This window comes from Diadema setosum, chromosome 1 (genome assembly GCF_964275005.1).
Source record: "Diadema setosum chromosome 1, eeDiaSeto1, whole genome shotgun sequence".
Taxonomy (NCBI): Eukaryota; Metazoa; Echinodermata; class Echinoidea; order Diadematoida; family Diadematidae; genus Diadema; species Diadema setosum.
Window position 1 is genome coordinate 43,716,355 of NC_092685.1, and position 21,259 is coordinate 43,737,613.

The window sequence follows — 21,259 nt, forward strand, 5'->3', positions numbered from 1 at the left end:
TTATTTGGTATCCAACTATTTTGGAGTATGTATTTACCATCTATTTGCTATGTGGTGATGCTCCTGATGGTGAATATGGCAATCATTGTCGACGTCGCTGTTTTAGAGAAAATGACACCTAGATTTTGATCACTTTCGAGAAGATAGTTGTTAATACTCTCTATAAATATCTCAATATTGTCTAACGGTTGTAAAAATCTATATCCAGCCCTTCTTGTGATTTGAGATAAGTCTAGTCCGTTCAAACATTAAAAAGTATAACCCTTCCACCATTTAGGGTAGCGCCCTCTGTGATGTGAACCTTTGCAACACAAAAAATAAACTTTGAAACAAAGCATTATTGGACACATGTTGGAGATTAATGTTCGTAATGCACACAAAAAAATTGTATATCTCGTCAGAATATTATAATGTTCTTCACTTAAAGCTTCTAGATAATTTATGGAAGAGAGTACAGGAACTAGGCAATATCTTAATCTTGTACATGGGCAAACAGTATTTGCATCATTACGACCAAGAGTCAAACTAAATTCGCAATATTTCGGGACACAACCTTTAGAATGTCTTCGTCATCACTGACGCTTCCATCACTCTCATCGCTTTCATCACTCTCATCGCTTTGCTCACTCCATGTCACTTCGGATTCCTCATCGTCTCGGTTTGCATTATCTGAAGGACTGAACGATGAGCCTTCGAGTGATGCGGGAACTGCACTTCCTTGGTACCAGTCTGGCTCAAAGTGCTTCTGGGTAGATTTCCACCCATAGTCTACAAGACTGTCGGAATGGCTCTCTTCCACATTCTGGCGACATACTGTGCTCTTGGATGTGATTTTTAAGTGTTGTGGCACAGAAAGGAAGAGAATTAGTAAATAGCAGATGATCTTATTCAGTCTTGCAAGGGGCAGTACCTTTGTCATGTCCACTGCTCATTCGCTTGAAGACATTGTATAATATCTGGCATCATTTATGTCCGATGTTGCAAAGCCATACAGTGGGCAGATGAAGAATGTGGCAGCTCGAGTATCTACTTCCTCGTTTGAGAGAGACTGGAAAGATTTGATGTGTGTTGCACTATTTTCCATCTTTTGTAAGGTTTTACTTTCTCTTTCCTGGAGAAACGTGAAGTGAAATCGCAACCTGTCATAGAGACCAATATGTGCATCGGCAATGTCAGGTTGCTTCTCTTCGAGAACTGCTGCAATTTTTGAGACATCAACTTACCTTTTGTTTTTGCCCGAACCAAAGTCTATATTTATTTTTCCTTCATCCGACCTGGCACAGTACAGCAAGATGATGAAGACGTCTGTGTCACTGGACCTAACGAAGATAATGCCCTCTTATTTGCATATTATAGCTTCTACATGATGGCCTTGCAAGTGTCTCGGCATATCTGCTAACAGTTGGTCGTTGCTATTCCTCAGTTCTACACAGCTTGCGCCATGAGAAACACACCACATTTTCTATCCAATAACCTGTCCATACTAGCTGAAGTCCCGATTCTCTGTACATACAAACCTATAGCACAGCGATCCGCATACAACGAAATTCGCTTATAACGAAGTATTTTATGTGATCCCAAGCACACACATACTTTTGGTTCGTGAAAAAAAAAGAAAAAATCGGGGAAAAATCAAAATACCCATGAATATGAATATCCCAAGATTCCGCCCTTACATAAAGTTCCCGTCTAAGCACCAGCATAGCAAAAGCAGAGGGAGGGGGATGGGGGGGGGGATGTGGCAGTCGCCCCCTTAAGATTCTGAATAATTCTGAGTGCACAAGACTTATCACTTACATTCCGAAAAAATCAAAAGTTCCGTCATGTACAAGGGGAATATCCCCTTTTAATCAACCCTTTCCTCTCTCGGTTCCCCCGATCATTTTTTAAATACTTTCCCAAATATTCCATCATATGCGTATACGAAATATAGATCTCAATTTCAATTTTAAAAAGGCAAAAGCTCCCTGTACGGGGAGGATGAGGATAGCACTCTCCCACGCTTTCTCCCCATCTCCCCCCCCCCCCCTCCCGTGCAAACAAGTAGACTATGGCTACACTTCGAGTTTTCCAAACATATACGTGTACCACAAAATGTGTACACAAAAACGTTTAACTGCAATCAGAAAATACAGAATCTCCCTCATGTAGGAGGGAGAATAGGGCTTATCCCCTCCCACATCATCCTGCTATGTCTCCTTCTGCAGACTTGCACTTCTCTATTTGACAAATTTTCAGATATCCCAACAGAAGTGTGCGCCAGATTGTTGAATTTCAGTTCTAAAAATGAAAAAAAAAAACCAAAACAAACAAAACCTCCCTCGAATATGGGAGAGGTATCTTGCCACCCTCCCGTTGATTGGTCCCCTTTATAGACTAAGTACACTTTGGGGAATGGCAATTTCCGAATTTCCCATGCACAAAAAGTGTGCTTCAGATCGCGTTAATTCAGTTTTAAAAACTCAATAGCTCCGTCGAGTGGGAGGGGGCATCCCCTTCCCACACCCTCCCCCTCTAGACTTTGTACATACACACAGGTGATGCACATGCGGAATAATAGCTAAATCCCGTGATTTTGCTATTAACACTTCCCTGAAAAAAGCCCTAATTGTTTCCATTATTTTTTGGGGGGGGGGAGCTAGAAAAAACTCCAAGTACTGCAACAAAAGTTTGCACCAGATCGCTGAATTTCAGGTCTGAAAATGTAAAATCACCTAGGAAGGAGAAATATCCCTTATGTACACCCTCGACGTGTGCATGCCTTTTCTGTTTGATTGCTTTACAAGAGACGGCGTTCATGAAATTCATTAATTAATACAAGAAGTTTATTCAAATGCTACCACTAATGTCTTTATAGGCAAGTTGTTCAATAATAATCGACATCTAAATATCCTGCTACCTTAATTAAACAAGTGTGGCCGTTTCAAGTCCATAAGACGCGCAAAAACACGCATTAAATTGTGCCATTTACAACATAACAATGAAAAAATTTCTCACCCTGGGAGGGGGACACACCCTCCCCCCTCTTTTCGCTCGGCTCGCTCGGCTCGGTCGCTTCGCTCCCTCATAATACAGCCGCCCCCCCCCCCCCTAAGGGGGGGGGGCATGACCTTGACCCCCCCCCCCCAAACTGGAAAACGTTTTCAAGGTATCTTTTTGATATGATTTTTTTTTTAATACTTCTTGATTGCTTTGAAAGTGATCTCTTTTGAGTGATACAATATAATGATCAAACTGGAACCCTAATGACGGTTGAAGATTTTTTTTTTTTACATCACCCTGCTGTTGGAGGATCTGTCCTTGCTGAAGAGTAGTGTGAAACAATTCAACAATCCTACCTGAATGAAGTGCTTGTTCCCTTGTAGTGTCACCATTGGTTATACTGCTACAGGCAGAGGTGATAAAACAGATCTTCTGTTCTAGCAAGAACCAAACATTTAAGTTTGTCTACTACTTTATTTGGTTCAGATGTATGGATCATGTTCCTGAATATCAGTCTTTTTCCTGAAGATACTGTTTGTGCATCTGTTTCATCTGTTTCTTCTGGATGGCTGGTAATATCTCTTGTCTCTCTCGTTTGGTCATTGTGACAAGAATAATGAGCCGTTACAGAGCAGAAGTATTCAAAAAAATCATATCAAAAAGATACCTTGAAATTATGTGTATACCAATGTATACAGAAAAGCAACATGACTATTTTGAAATACTTCTGATAATACTACAGTCGAATCCTGTTATAACGAAATGCTTGGGATCACATAAAATACTTCGTTATAAGCGAATTTCATTGTATGCGAATCGGTTGTATTTACAGAGAATCGGGAATTCGTTATAAGCGACTACGTTATAACAGGATTAACCTGTATTGTTTTTATCAATGGATCTAAGCTTTAGGCCTTAATCTTCATATTTCTTTTTTTACATTATGCACCTCCCTCGTCCAAAAAAAGGGGAAAACTTAAATGATAAGTCAGGTCTTTGCGCGATTCTACATATAAAGTCTACACTACAGCATGTTGATGGCGGCCATCTTGAAAAATGGCCGCCATTTTATTTTAAGACATCAAAGCATAGTAATATCCTGAAACTAACCTCAGATTTGAATTCTCCATCCCTAAAAACCTATAATGCCCATTTTGGATGTGCTGGGGGGTTAAAAGTAAGTACAATGTAAATAGCATTTTCAAGATGGCCGCCGGCGGCCATCTTGGATTTCCGCGTATATCTCAAATTGCTCAATGCTGACAGAGCTCCAGCATGTGGATTGATAAAATAGAAGGTCTAAACATTCAATATCACTTAAAAAAAAAACTATAACATTCCAATGCAACCTTAGCCCCAAAATCAGGGTTTGGCTGCCGGACTATACCAATTGGTGGAGTGTCGCAATCAGCGGTTGGGCGCATTGTGTGGGTGCATGCATGATTGTGTATGCGTGTGTTAGTGTGGGGAATGCGAACGATCAAAATCGTCCAGTATTGGACTACATGCACCCTAGTCCAGATACTGGACGATTTTAATCGTCCGCATTCCCCACACTAACACTGGAAGTGTAACAGCGCGCGATCACTATACTACACTGTAGTAGTAGGCCACGTGTATACATACGATTAAACACAAAAGATCCGGAGATCCGGAAGAGATTCATTTTTTTTTTCATACTTTACTAAAGCCATGAATGCACTAAAATTCAGAGTTGAGCCTTGAAATCTACATCTATGAATATAAAATTTAAGACAAAGAAATAAAAAAATTATACATGTACAAAATTCTATGTCTTTATTTACACCAAACATCATATTGAGGAGCGAAAGGGTGTATACCTTTGTTGGTCTTTTCCGCTGTAAAATCAAATAAATTTTGCCATAAAGGTATAGTGTTTCAGGACATTGTACAAATAAATAAAAGGCAGTTTCCTGTTCTTGACTACAAAACATACACTCTGGGTGTTCTATTTTTTAAATCTTAAATAAGAATGCATTTAAATCAATAATATCATGAAAAACCTTAAAATAAAATGAGCGAAGTTGCGTTTCAATAGTACATTTATAGTTATTCATATGAATAGCATACCACTGAACTGTTTCATCATTAATGGAGAGAAGGTCTTTCCATTTACCTGTTCTTTTCTCACAATGAGGAGTCACAGTGTACATTCCTTATTTTTCCACAAGCTCTGTCACTATTTTATCAAATAAATCGTCATTGGTATCCAGGAAAAATCATACCATGAAAGATAAATACCATTCATTAAAGAATTGTATTTTCTCCTATCCTTTTTTGCAATATCAAATTCTAGAACTAGCTCTTCAAAGGTTTTGACACGACCCCCTATGTGCAAATCATTAATAAAATGAATTCCTTTCTCAAACCAGTCAGAGTAATTAAAAAAAAAGGTCTGTGTCTCAAACTAACTTTCTTATTCCACCATAATCCTGTAAATGAAAATTTAAAAGACCAAGGTCTTTCAAAATACCTTCTCTATAAATGTACCATACTTTTAAGGTTTCAACTAATTGAGAATTCTTAAGCTTGTTCAAAACACAACCTGGGGCGTTTACTCTCCACGAAACTAAGCTATGTTCATGAAAATTCAATAGCATTATCTGTTCAATATCCTTCCATGTATTTGAATAATTAGGATCTAAGAATTTTGCAACCCATGTCATCTTCTGAGCCTGTGCATAAACAGCAGGATCAATCATACGCAAACTGCCTGAATCATAATCATTACACATTAACTCTCTCTTCACTCTATCTCTACCCCCTTTCCATATAAATTTAAAGGAAAGTTCCGTTCTCAGTGGCCCTAAAGGTTGTATATCCCTATTGCAAACGTCAAAAAAGAATGCATGATTGAAGAGTAATGTCTCCCAACATCGTGTATGAAATCTTACCGTGATACACCTCAGAGTTTGAAAACAAAACAAATGTATGAATAACCCCATGTCACCCGAGAATTACACCATGTACCAAGAATAACGGTTGGATTTTTTTTTCTGGGTCCGAACAAATTCATTGGAAATCTATCATGTTGTTTCCTTATCTATCATAAAGAAGTTTCCAGTTTTGCTATTCATGGGAAAGGTCTGAATTATCATACCTGTACAATATACTAGTACCAGCTTGTGAAAGGAATCTAATTGTCAGGGCCCAAAAGGGACACACAAACTTTAGATGTAGGCCTATACTCTTTGTTAACCAATGGATACATAAACTCTGCACGGAGTATCACACAGGGATACAATTTCATCTTTGAATCAGTATACCACAATGGAAACTAACAGAGGAACAAAGACAATGGCTAGATTTTTTTCCATGTTTTATTTTCTACACAGCAACTTGTAGTTTATAATGTGGCACATGAATCAGTTAAAACATGTAAAACTTTAAAGATTTCGAAACTTTTTTTTCTTTAATTTGAGGTCCAATTTTCACGGAACTTCTCTTATTCTTATTCTATTTTGCAAGGTCAACCTCATAATGTCGAATCGCACTTCATATAATGTGTTTAACTGTTTTCCTACATTATTTACATCAGTTGGGAAAAGAAAGTGGACATGAAGTCCAGAAGAAAGATAATGGATATGAATAATAATAATAATAATAATAATAATGATAATAATGATAATAATAATATAATAAATATTATTCATAAAGCGCTTATCACAACGTAGCTAAGCGCTAAGCGTCTCGTAATGTAGAAGAATTAGAAAGGAGAAATTTAGTCATGAAGTAGATAGTAAGCTGAAACACACTACAAAATACATAATACACACGTTGTAAATTATAACTTAAGGAACAAACATAACATAATCTATATAATAAATCATTACAAATTACATGTCATGAGTGAACAGATGGGTTTTCACTATACACTATACTGTAGGAGCTTCGCGGACGTGGATGGGAAAGTTGTTCCAGAGTGTAGGTGCAACAACGCTGAAGGCACGGTCGCCGTAACATGTACGTTAGCGTGTTATCGTGGTTATGGTGCAGATAAACCACGGTTTTCTGGTAAGATCTAATAATCTAAGCTTGAATCCAGCAGTAACTATCCGTGACTAAATGATGATCGTCCCAATTAATGACGGCCAACGCAAACGTCGTCTCAAACGTCCGCGTCGCAAGTCTGAAGCTCCCTATTAATGAAAAGCAGTCCCTTATTTGTCCCTCTATTTAGATATTTGATTTTATTCAATCTTCTATTCATTCATCACCTGTTTATACCTATTTATGCAACCATGATACCATGTAGTCCTACATTTACGAACAAGAATATTTAAATATCATAATGAAAACAGAATATTGACGACAGTCATTCAGATAATTAAAAATTTACTGCACCTGCAAGTAACATTTCATACACAGCAGAACACACGGTTACTGATATCTGCTATAAAGAGGAAATCCTTCTTCCACACTTTAGGATCTGGCACGCAATAAAGAAAGCTAATCAACGAACATAGCCTACGGTCGACAGCCTCGGATTGTCGAAGTCCTTTATTGTATTCATCACGAAGTTATTAAGGGTTTGGTCATAGTTGGTCATCACCCCGACACTCGTCTTGTAGAGCCAATATAACTTTCCGTCAACGATCTCGACGTCGATAATGGAATTCGACTTTGCGAGGCCGCTCATTAAGGGGATCAAGTCGTAGGTATTCCCCGTATCAAGGTCCGTGTACAACGCCGTTTGCGACTGCCAATCAGATATGATTAACCGGTTCCCTGCCAAAACAATCGTAACACATGCAGGACTAAGGAGATGACTGCAGATATTATAGGTTTTCCCGGCCAATTCGCACTTTTTTCATTCCAATTCCTAATTGCTGCATTCAATTTAGCACAATTTAGACTAGGCGGCATGTTCGGTATTTCAATTTTATAATCTTTTCATTCAAATTCATTTTGGAGCATTCAAATTACCTTTTACATCATTCGAATCAGCGCTTTTTCAGTTCAAATTCGTAAGACAAGCACGATTTCGCAAATCGTTCATTCAGTTTAGCACGATATAGTCACGTGATCACGTAAACGCTGCGCTCGTTCATTCGAATTCATTCTTGGGCATCCAATTTCGCATTTGCTGCAGTCAATTTAGCAGACACGTTTATGCTTTTATTCTGATATCACCTTTGCAACAGTACTTTCAAAATAAGTGTATGTTTTTATAATGTTCGATAGCATTATTTCATTCACAGATACATTGATCTTAAGTTTGTTTTGTCAATAATTGGGAGAAGGAGGTTTCAATTTACATGATTATTTCTTTCATCTGCATGTTTCATTATTTTCATTTGGTGGGTGCTAGATTGCGTTAATTATCATTAGGAATAAATAAAAGTTCTTGGATCAGCTCTAGCCATCAATTTGTCAAGGTTATTACCCTCAAATGCTTCTATGATTCTTTCCCTGTTTTCTTGAGAGATACGACTGTATCTAACTCGTGCTGCCATGACTGGACATAAGAAAGTGTAGTGAACCTATGGTACTGGTGCAAGCATGGCATGTATAGTTCTGATAACATGTATGGAAGAAGAGGGGCGTTACAGAACAACAAACTTGAGTTATTTAGGGTCAAAGATACCTTTACTATATACTTATGCTTAATGTGTGGATGAAACAAAAATTCACATTTAGATACGTATAAATCACGGTTCTCACCTTTTCAAAATAGAAATAACATTACGCCAATTTGAATGAACATGTTTGGAATTTGACTGCCCATACGCGAAATTGAATGACTGAAATACCATTTTCCGCCAGTGCTGGCGAATTTGAATGACTGAAGAGCACGTGCCAATTTGAATGCCCGTTTTACGAAATCGAAAGGCGCATGTGCGAATTTCATTGACCGAAATGCTAAATTGAACGAACAAGTTGCAATTTTGAATGACAGAATGTGCAGTGACGAGGATTTCGCCAAATTGAATGAACGTTTTATCAAATGGACTGACAAAAGTGCGAAATTGGCCGGGAAAACCTATAGTAGCAGGATTCGCCCGCCTATTGTATCGAATTACATGACACATTTTTAAAGATGGGATTTTGGATTCAAAGTATTATATTATTATTGTTATTTTCATTATTATTATCATTGTCATTATTATCATTATTATCATCATCATCATCATCATCACCATCACGATTTAGATCAAGGTGACTTCAGCTCTTATTATGCAAGAAAATCTGAACGTAAAGCTATTTTTCATTTGAACTTATATGATATCCTAAATTTACGAGGTCAAAGGAGAAGCGAACTCATTCACTGAATACACATGCCAGTCCCAACGATTATAGCAGGGGCGGATCCAGGAATTCTGTAAAAGGGGGGGGGGGGCGCAACTAATATTTCTGGTGCCACTTCCGGGTTTCAGTTCATTTTTTTCTTTTTATTTCCATTGTTTTTAACGAAAAATAAAGGGGGCGTGCGCCGGTTGCGCCCCCTCGGGATCCGCCACTGTATAGTATCCTGTGGAAGGTTGCATTATATTCGGGCTCTGTCTGAAGGCAGTGAAAACTTTATGTGAAAATCGCTGACTAGTTTCAGAATGAAGATTGGGAACGTCCTGTTAGTCGCTCAAATTATTCGTTTGATATTCATTTTATATCTACTAGTCAATGTACCCGTGGAGTGCCAGAAATAGGCTACGGAGGTCAAATAACTGTTTGCGCTACTCCTTGGTCCGATCTTGGCTAAACTTGCTTATCTTGTTATTTATATTTGGTTTTTGAATGAAATTGAATTGAATTTAATTGGATTAAACTATTAAATAAAAATCACCTATGATGACCCATGATGATGAACTTGCTTGAAGCATAGGTAGGCGTACACCTGGGAATCCCCATATCAGTAGGCCCAGTGCCGTATATATACGGCACTGAGTAAGCTTACATAGCACCCTCTATCGGGTGTCTGATTATATTTGGGGGGGGGGGGGGATTCCCCATATAACTAGGCCTACATAGCACCCTCTATCGGGTGTCTGATTGCAGCTGACGAAAATTAGAAGTTATTTGACCTTTGACCCCAGTGACCATGACTTTTCCAAAAATGAACCCCTCAACGGCAATTTCGCGGTCAACCTGCATCCACCCACTAAGTTTGATGGAGATCGGACCAAGGACCTGGGAGGAGTAGAGGAACAAACAGACAGACAAACAGACAAACAGACAGACAAACGTTGCTCGCATTATAGTATGATTTCAATTATTTTAACCAGAAACAGAAGGTTAGAATATCTTGTCCATGTAATGAAATAATTATTGTCGTAACACACGGTAGAAATCCAATGATATAAATTCATATCAGGTTTTGCTCTGTCTTACGGAAATACGTTATTAAAATGCACGACGATAACAAAAAACAACAACAACATTCTTAATACCGATGTGTCACAGAATAACCGCTACTCTCACGCTGTGGCTGATGTTGATAGAGCACTTGCAATGAAGCAAAAAAAAAAAAAAAAAAGAGGAAAAGAAAAAGGGGATCGAGATTTCAAATTGGAAATGCCATGAATATCAATTAACGAATAATGATAGAATGCAGAGCATATACCTCCCTGAAGCACAAGAAGACCGATGTATTTGTCCATGCTACCGGAGTGTTGGTATACTTCTTGCGCGGAGGGCTGCGCCAGTGAAGCTCGATAGACTCCAGCATCTTGGTCTTGCGTCCAGTAGAGAAATCTTGAAATAAATAAAGTCGTTGCAACTGGACTGAGTATAAGGAGTTTTCAAGTTTGCTTTATACAGATATTAACTGAAATGCTATGTATGATAATAAGAATGCTTTGATGCAAACTAGTTTAGAAATGCATGCAGGAGGCGACGCCATGTTTACATCATGGAGTATCAAACTTAGCAATAAACGGAAATATTTTGCGCTATCAGAGCCTAATCAATGCACAGTTTTCATGTTATATTTATGACACGGGGTTATCTTCTGGTGTATACCCGTTTTAAATATACTTCAGAATGGCAGCTATAACACTGTGAATGGCATAAAGAGTACACGCACGTTCTAAAATTAGTAAATCACGTATGTCACTATCTCATAGATGTATGACAATAAACATAGATAAGCGTGTTTATGAAATTTACCACAAACGAGTGTGTGCGACGGTTAATGGTATAGAGTGGAGAATCACGTGTATAAGGTATCGATAGTGTTATGGTGCTTACACAACTTTTTTGACAATAAAACAAACTAGATTTATTTCAAAATGGATCAACGTGTCTGACAATTCTTTTTATTACCTGTTCACATCATCCAAAACGAGCGTTCTTGGTCGTTTGACGCTCGAAATGAAAGTTCGTTCAGACAATGGGTCGCCCAGTTGAATTACGTTTATCTTATCTGACAGATAGTAGGAAACATAGATGACCCGTTTCGTTTCGGCGATAACCAGTCCGTACGAATCTAGATTTGAGAGAATACGATGCATGCACACTATGACGTGGTGACAAATTCAAAGAAGACAAGCGTTCCTTCACAATTTAAAAACAAATACAAGAAAGACAATCGGTCCGACAATGGGAGCACCGCGGTTTATAGCGGGATGTTAAGCTGTAGGCATTTCGGAAAATTCTGGACCAGACAAAATGTAATTAGTTTGACAAGAAAGGTTAATATTCTATAAGCACAATAGTGAAAATTTGAGGAAAATCAGATGAAACTTAATGAAATTTAGTATTCAATGTACGCTGGCCGTTTAACTATTTCAGTTGTTTCCCCGTCTCTCGGACATAATAACGTATACCGGCATTAGAATTCTTATGTCACTCATACCACAATGTGAAGGTTAACTCATATTCACATTTTGTAGTCCTAACACAGGCAAACTGGTCGTAATTCACGAACACAGGCTCTCAGTAAAATTTCCCTTTGACTTAAGACAAATTCTTGTTTAACAGGTACACAGTGACTCTCCTCTACACTGAGCTTACATCCATCTTGGTCGTTCGTTGACACTTGCTCCTTGTTCTTGTCGACAACTCCGGCCCGCCATATTTCCTCCTCGTCCTTGTCCGACCAGTACACCTTCTGTTCCACGTTATCGAAGGCAATGGCGTACGGACGAGTTGGAAAGGAGAGAAATTCCGTAAATTCTAGCCCCTCAACATCAGCCATGAGTATCTTTTTGTTTCCGAAGTCGGCGACGAACATGGTTGCCGTACCTTAACATTGGAGGAAACAAGAAAAGGAAGGAATCTGATATATCGTTCTTAGTACACATAGATGTACATCCACACCAAAGAGTCGCATTCTTAATGGTCGAGGAAGCTTCAAAGAATTCACATCTACCGTAGATTGGAACATTGGACTGAAGTGAGCAGACAGGTTTTTTTTTTTTTTTTTTTCTTTTCCGACAGTTTCAGATGTCGTCTTTATAGTGATCGCCCGAACGGGTTCGGGTACGCCCATTCCTCGTTCGATTTTCTTGATGCTATAGAGCAACTTGCACACCTCATCCATTTATGTTATGATGCTACTTTCTTAAAATTAGTTACATTGAGCTGAAGACATGACAATGAATAAGCTTTGTATACAGTAAATGAAATTTAAATTTTACATATTAGGATCTTTCGAACTCTCCGAAATTGCACAAGTGCTGTAAAATCGGGGCCATCCCACGAGACCGAAACCCACGAGTCATACAGCCCAGTATAGTTCGACATTGAAAAAAGGTCCATGAGTCACACAGCCCATGAGTCATACAGCCCATGAGTTCGACAGTAGGTAAAAACGGCCCACCAGTTTGACATAATCTGTCGGTCTCGTGGGCCTTGTTTGCTTAGTGTCGAACTCGTAAGATATACGACTCGTGAGCTGTATAACTCGTGAGCGATGGGCTGTATGGCTCGTGGGCCATACTGGGCTGTGTAATTCGTGGGCTATTTGACTAAAGGGCTGTATATGGCTCGTGGGCTGTATGACTCGTGGGTGTCGGTCTCGTGACGTGCACCCATCGAACATGGACATCTAATTTAAAGCATAATGGTGGTTGATGGTTGATTTTCTCCGGTCGATGAAGATATTATCGCTATGTTGGAGGCACAGGCAAACACACACCACATAATATGGTTTGCCATGTATCTCATGTGCATTCATCGTGACACTCACCTGTTGTGGCTTGTGTTGTTGGCGTTCCAGTAGTTGAAATCGGTACTCTATTTGTTGTCGTGTCTTCATGGTATTCCGTTGTCGAAAGAGATGTCGTTGGATTCTTAATCGACGAACTGTCCTGATGTGACAGATAATGTTTCGTCGTCGAAGACATCAATGTAGAAGCTTGATTATTTCCATGTTGAGTACTAGTCAGTTGTGTTGTGGTTGTAGCATCGTTTCTTTGTTTCTGGGTTGATGGTGATTTGTCGGCTTCTGTTGAGAGCACATATAAAAATTATGTTGCTGTTGTAACGTCTTGTTGCAACTGAGTTGAAGAGAACGGGGTCGATGCTTGCCTCTCTACCTAATACGTGTAACGTTCACAGCATGAAATAATACATAGATGTGTATTATGCAGTATCTATAATCAATGTCAACCTCACCCATAAATAAGTTAGGCTCACACATGACGAAAAATTGGTTAAGTAGCAGAAATTTGTTAGGTGGGAGGAAATAAACGCGTTTTCATTCTGTATAGTGTAAGTCGAATGATTTTCTTCTGTCCTCTTGGATTCGACACAGGCGAGACTTACTGTATGATAGGGCGCATTACATTTTCGCGACGGGGACATTTAGAGGGGAAAAAAAAAACTATTCTGAGCATGCGCAGAATCGCGTATCAAAGTCGATCTGTTTTTAGCTTGCGTCGCCCGAGTTTTCACCATGCACGCGTTCTGTGCTATTTTACGTCCCCTGAATTCACGACGTGGAGAGCTACTAATTGATGCACCGATTATGGTGGGGCGCCATTTTATTTTGTATAGGCTACGTGCCAATCTAAAGCTCCGGCCTTTTCAACACGACGCATGGAAGAGGAGAACGTCCAGCTCAAGCGTCGTCTCAAACGTCCACGCCGCAAATCTAAAGCTCCCTAATATTGTACACATCCAAATAAGAAAGTAAATCACGCGTCTTTTAGACTTCTTTTCAAAGTTATGTCGACGTTGTTTTGTGTATGATCAGTTATCATCTCTACCTCGCCCCCTGAGTCACATTCTCCGGGGATATATAAACCATGGTTCTCTGGGAATATATTGGTCTTTTTGAGGCATGCTTGATGCTATGTGTCTTAATCGCAGTGCATGTATTAGAAAGATACAATTCAGTGTCATGTTATACGATGTCTCGAACTAGTGTAATTTTCGGTATTTAGAATCTATTATAAAGTATACTCTGCGGAGTCTTATTTTCGCGTTTACAGTCAAGTCGAATGTTAATGTCTTTACCAGTTATTGAAATAATAGCACAGTGAGTTCTGTATTTCAAAAGCTTGGCTTGTTATCTGCATGCAGTGGTTGTTTCCTGTGGATCTATATTATGCCATTTTGGTCGTGTTAATAAAACCGTGTTGCATATCATTCACAAGATTTGCCTTTTGTCGTTTTTGGTATTATCTATTCTAATATTTACGCACTTCAGAACGAATATAACAATAGTGAAACTATCCGTATTATGTTTAGGGCAAATGAGATGCATATAGGCTTACGGATCAGCTCTTTTGATACTGTTCGGAGGAAAGCGTTTTAGAATACGTGCAGTCCCTCCTATATACTGACACAGCCATCTACCTCATTTCATTTTCCACGGAGACATTTGCCTTCAACGATTCAGAGGCAAAAAAAGAAGTAGCATTCAACGATGAATCTAACATTCATGATAGAAAATCGTGCTTTCATTCGGACCAGGGAGGTGAGACACCTCCCTGTTCGGACGTAGCCTACATAAGTATGTATCATACTGTAATCTAAAAACATTGTGTTTGATGTCATTGGATGGCCAGAAACTTCAGTTTATGGGTATGAGAGAAAGTTCATCCCAAATAGCTCACAGGTATTGAGCTACATCGACAGCATTGCCAGGGGTAACGCCTCTAACGGTGAAAAATATAACAAACATAGGATGCTGACTTGTGTGTGTTGTGTATGACGTGTGTGCACATCAACATCATGAAGATCCTTTCGTATTACAGCCTTTGTATAATGGCGTAATATCTTAGAACACAAAAATGATAAAGATATTAGCACCGCATGGTGGCGATATTCTCTTCAACAGTTACAAACCTGTCGTGTATTCACAACCATTACGGTTATGAATCTGCCCATATATTTTCGTCTTTGCTGTGCTGTTCCTACGGTGAATCGATTAGCCTTAACGTCACTAAAGATCACCACTCATAAATGTTGAATCATTGGTATACAAGTTGAAATCTGTAGTTGATATACAAACGTATCTAACCGAGTGGGCGACAAACGTACGGCTTCCCATAACCGTGGACGAGGAACGTCAAATGTGACGCCTGCGGGAACAGCTCCAAGACGTTTCCGCTACTCCCTCTGAGACTGTCACAGTTCATCAGAGCCACGCCTCCCTTCTTGTGATTTACACTGGTAGCTGATGACCCCGTAATCAGAACTATTCATTGTGTTGAACGGTGATACATCGAGGAATTAGATTAGGGACGAATATGATAATAACAACCAAGAATAATACTTGTAATATTGTGTAATAATAGAAATAATGACAATAATAACATTAATAGTAAGAGTATATAGTATTAATGTATATAAAAACAATAAAAGTAATAATAATATTAGTAATTACAATAATGCCGCTACTGATAATGAGGGTCAATAATGATAATCATCCAACGATAACCACCATAACATGCTTTATCAATATATAACACAGAGAATGTCATGGAGAAGAGATTGCTACATGGAGAAGAAGATTATCGGGAGTTGCTGATTTGAGGCGGAACATGAAAAAGGTCATCTTGGTGACCGAAATCATTTCAATGCGATCTTCCAAATCCGACGTTCTAGGAGTGGACAAAAATTACAACAACCACATTTAAAATATTGTTGATCTGCAATGATGCGCTGAACAATAAGCCCAAAACCAAAGAAGAATAAAGAAACCATACACGTGACCATGAAACCAAATTGGCATCACACATAGTTGTATTACCACAAGGTACTTGATGCTATAGCTGGTTAACAAACGTGTTAATTTTGAAGGGATTGATCTTCACCTTTATTCACGACTATAATAGCACGGTCTACTTACTTGCGGTTAATTTCAGCACCAGTAACACAACATTGTGTCGTCGGCTACAGACCGCATTATGCGTTGTCCTCTTTGTAGATGGCGGGAGAAAATATCAAAAAGCTGGCTGAACATCATACGCATGAAGTCATCATGACAGTCAATATTAACAAAATTAATTAAAAACTGAAATATGAACAAAAATGTGAAAACAAAGCAAAACGCATTAGGAGAGAAAAATAAAAGTGTGTTGTCAACAGGATATATATAACAAAATTTGTAGACAAAACAGCACAGTAAACATCACATTGCCAATTTGTTTACTGTTCATCGTCCTGACTGGTCATAACTGCCAACAATATAGATACTGCATGTTTTACGGAAAATTAAGTCTGTGCATGTGTTGCCTATGATACTATGTGTAATCACAATTGCATCGTGGAGAATGGAGTTTAAAAGGACGATTGCTAACCACGTGTGTCTTGTAACTGGTTTACAGATATTCATTAACCGGGCTTTAGATCTGTGACGCGAACGATAAAACGACGCAACCTCCCGGGTTGGACAATGAAAACTGCTGTCTCGCTCATGTGCAGGACAACATTTTTTTTTAAGGTGTGGGGGTGGGGGCTATCGTCTTAGCGTTGGCGTCGCGGAGCAAAAGCTCGCTAATGTTTGTCTTCTTAATGATACCGAGGAAGCATCAATAAGTAGTCTTGTTCACGAACTGGTTTGTCAGCATCGTGGTCGTAGCGAAAACTATTTTTCCCCTCTTACACTATGCAACTATATAATATCATCAAAGGGAAAATCCCGACATCCTGTTGCTTTGTATGAAAACAGAAAAGTCAGAGTAGTAAATCAATTAAAATTTTGGGGAGAAATCGGACACACACACACACACACACACAGTTATAAACTGTTAAGGTTTATAGAATAAGACAAATTGGCAAATCTGTTTACTATTCAGTGTGTATACAAAAAAGGAAGATAATTTTTTTTTCGACAGACCTGTTCCTGTTATACAATAAGAGTAACATGTTTTTGATTGTCCTCAGTTGTTGTTTATATTATGTTTATGTTAATATTGTTTAGAAAATGAAAATTAGCGAAATTTAGCGCACGAAACAAACGGAGAGATGCCCAAGGCACCTTTGATGCAATGTATATTTGCAGGTCTCAACACGAAGAAACTTGTCGAAAAAATTACCTTAATCTAGCGACATTTTTCAAATAGATTTCGGAGTCACACCGCATTCCAAATGAACATTGGAAATCTATGTTCATGAAAATAGTTAAATGAACGGCAACGTCAACTTTGTTTTCTTCCTCTCCTTCTTCTTCTCTTTCTTCTATACATAGTTTTTCCTTTCTTCTTTTTTCCATGCCTTTTTCTTCTTGTTCACTTCTTAGAAAATTCTTCTGCTTTTTTGAAAATGTTGTTTGAAAATCGTCATCTGACTTACCAACTTGTGACCAAGGGAATTCATGCTGCTATGGGCGTTCCTCCTGGTGGCAACTAGTGACTTTTAGATGAAACGTGGACAGCGAGTCAACAATCTCTTCTTTATATGATGGCACAAATCAAGATGACTGAATTTCGAAGGCCAGACTTGACCTTATTCCAAGTATAATCAGACTCTGCTAAGTGGTATGGAGGAGTCGATTGGCGACAGACTCTCTATCATAGCGATTGCATCACGGTGACCGTGGCCTGATGTTTTCAGTGCAGAGATACCGTTTTCCATCAAGGCTCGTCGTCAATTCTCTCGAGTTACGAAAGCTATACACACTATGGCAGTGACTTGCTTGTCATGGTCTGTGCCTTTTTTTTTTTTTTCTTTTCTTTTTTGGCGTTGGCATAGCGACAAAATTATTATCAGCAGTATAACGCGTGACCGCGTAATTTGTTTAATGGAATCGTTAAAAGTTTAGATGACCGAGATGAGATGCCCGAAGGCTAAACGATATAGTCACGAAAGGACTTGTCTTTCATTGTATATGTATGTGTTCATTAAGTGCAATATTGAAGTATAATTATTGTGCAGCCATAAAAGTTTTAAACGTTGATGAAGCAAAAGACTTGTGATATACAGCCTCTGTGAAGCTATAATCAAATTGAGGAAACATATAAACGATAAACTTGGTGTGAATTTGTAACAATGCTACATAATAGTGGCCATCAGAAAATAATGTAATGTGAGTGCTTTTTTGATATTATTGAAGATTCTTGATTTAATGATTGGGTATGATAATATTGTCCTGATGCTGACGAGTAAAGACTTAAGCTCATCACTATATAGGTAAGGAGCAAAAAAAATCATGATCTTCAGTAAAGAATGAGGTCGGGTTCTTCTTAAAGTTTGATCATTATTGTCCATTGACCATTCGCAGTGTCAAAAAACTCTAATTCGATCAAACTGACAAGTTTTATACAAAAATATCATATAAAAGCTCTTCACGGAATATGCGCGAGTATGGTGGGTGTGTGCCTGTCTGTCTGTTTGTGTGCGGGAGTCGCAGAGGTTGGAAGTATAGGGAATAAACGGCTTTCATACATCATTTCTCCTGAAGTAGGCCCTATATAATAATCTAAAGTAATATTGATAATTGTGCGATTCTCAAAGTAACGCATCACTAACTAAGCCTTAAATTAAGTGTACCGGTATTGAAAGTGCACTATCGCAAGCTTGGCATTTCACGCTCCCGAGGATGACAATTCTTTTTCTGAGTCTGCAGAGTAATGGAAAATACAAAATAATTATGCTGATTACTCATTTACATGGTATAGTGTCTGTCAAACAGGTATTGAACGAAACTATAGGGGCTTAGAACGGCGGAAGCGATATTGGCGTATTGACTATTGGCTTAAAAAATAACAACAACACAAAAACCCAGACAAAAACATATGAAAATCCATGACCTTCGAAGATCCCTCCACGAGATTATTCCCATCAATAATGGAGTTGAACCAAGCCCTACCCGGCCCCTGTGCTCCGCGTCCCGCGCATAAAGGCCTATGATACTGCTTCCACCTAGATAATAGCGCGGTCGAACCGGAGATGCATTTTATTATGCCAAGAAGTTTCTGGACGCTCCTTGAATTGCTTTCACTAAAACAAAGTCAATGACGTGAGAATTCTAAATATCATTCACGACGCTATGTAAATCCATAACAATAGCAGATACATCATTTTATCAATGAACATAAAGTAAATCAGGTAAGAGTCAAAATAAGCTGTAAAACAGCAACAAAGAATGCAAGCAATCACCTGGTAATTAGTTCGTGTGCATGGTGATCTATTGACAAAGAGACTTAAAGGCCCAGTTTACCTTTGGGAGCAGTGATTTCAAACATGTTCAAGATATCACATTTGATGCATATGTGTAGGTCTGTTGTATCACAAAACATCCTACCATATAAAAATTTTGCAATAAAGCCTAAAATATGAGGAGATATCAGCATTTTTCTCAATAAACCATAACTGTATACGGTTTATTCTGGAAGCACTCTTATTATAACTATTGTTCACATTTTGTGTATTTAACAATATTTAACATCGATTATACGGATTCAAATTTTTAAAGTGGTTGTTTCTATCCCTAACTCACATTTTAGAACTATTTTAAAGCACTACTGTTGGGTTTTTGTTTCATCTGCAAATAGTAAATTATGGCTTCTAATGTCGGTGCTCCTCTTCACGCACACTAATATACACAATGCATAACGCCAGGTAGATACTTGCAGTTTTGCAAATCATGTTCTGCTTATACATTGTATATAATATCATTGTTTATTTGATGGAAATGAAAATAAATTTGAACTTTGAGCTTGTATATTTGGAAGACAGAGGAAAGTACAACTCCCAAAAATCGTTGGATCACTAGAACGTTATAAAGGGTAGCAGTAAGAAATAGATTTACAACAAAGTCAACTCTGCATCACACCTATGTGGTACATGACGTTTCTGTGTCTATAGCCACTTTATATGCATGTGGCAGAGGATTTAGTGCAGAAAGTTGGTATATAATGACAAGTGATGCGGAAGAAAATCAAAAATTCTCAAGTTTTATGAGAAGTTTGTATACCAAATAAACGAGAATTGACCATTATTCATCTTGAAATTGACTAATTCTCTCCTAGTGATCGCTGCACTCCCAAAAAAAAAAACAACAAAACAAAACAACAACAACAACAACAACAACACATCGATCGTGTGGAAAATAGTCAACGTCGATCGCCATGGCCGAATGCAGGTTGTAGCTTTTAACGCATGTTGGACCTGGGGGCGCTGTGACACAGTGGATTTAGACTGTCGACCCCCAATCGCAGGACCCGAGTTCGATTCCCCTGCCCAGTGCTTATACGTCCTTGGATAAGATGTTTTTACCCACCACGCGTCCATCGGGGGTCATCCCACTAGACCGACACCCACGAGTCGTACAGCCCACGAGTTCAACATTGAAAACAGGTCCCCGAGTCGATACAGCTCACAAGTCACACTGCCCATGAGTTTAACACTAGGCAAATAAAGCCTATGAGTTCGACACTATAGGTAAAACAGCCCACGAGTTCGACATATTATGTCTCGTGGGCCTATAGTTGGCTTACTAATGGGCTGTATGACTCGTGAGCTGTATAACTCATGGGCTGTATGACTTGGGAGCTGGATGACTCGTGGGATATATGACTCGTGGGTGTCGGTCTCGTGACGTGCACCCGTCCATCGACCCATGTGTAAACGGGTATCTGGCAAAGCAAGGTACATAAGTAATGGCAGCGCCCTCTGGTTGAGCAGTGACAACACTGTATAAATGCTACCATATGGATAAAGAATACTCAAGTTAAAGCAAACGCAATAGTAAATTTCAATGCAAGTGGACTTGAAACAGGGAGATGGGAGAGACCCCACACGACAGTGATTAAAACAAGAAAGTTAAGGAGCATGCTTTTGGAATTCGTATCGTTTCGTATCGTTTTAATTCATTTCCAACACATATGATAACATTTTGAATACACATACTTACGATACAACA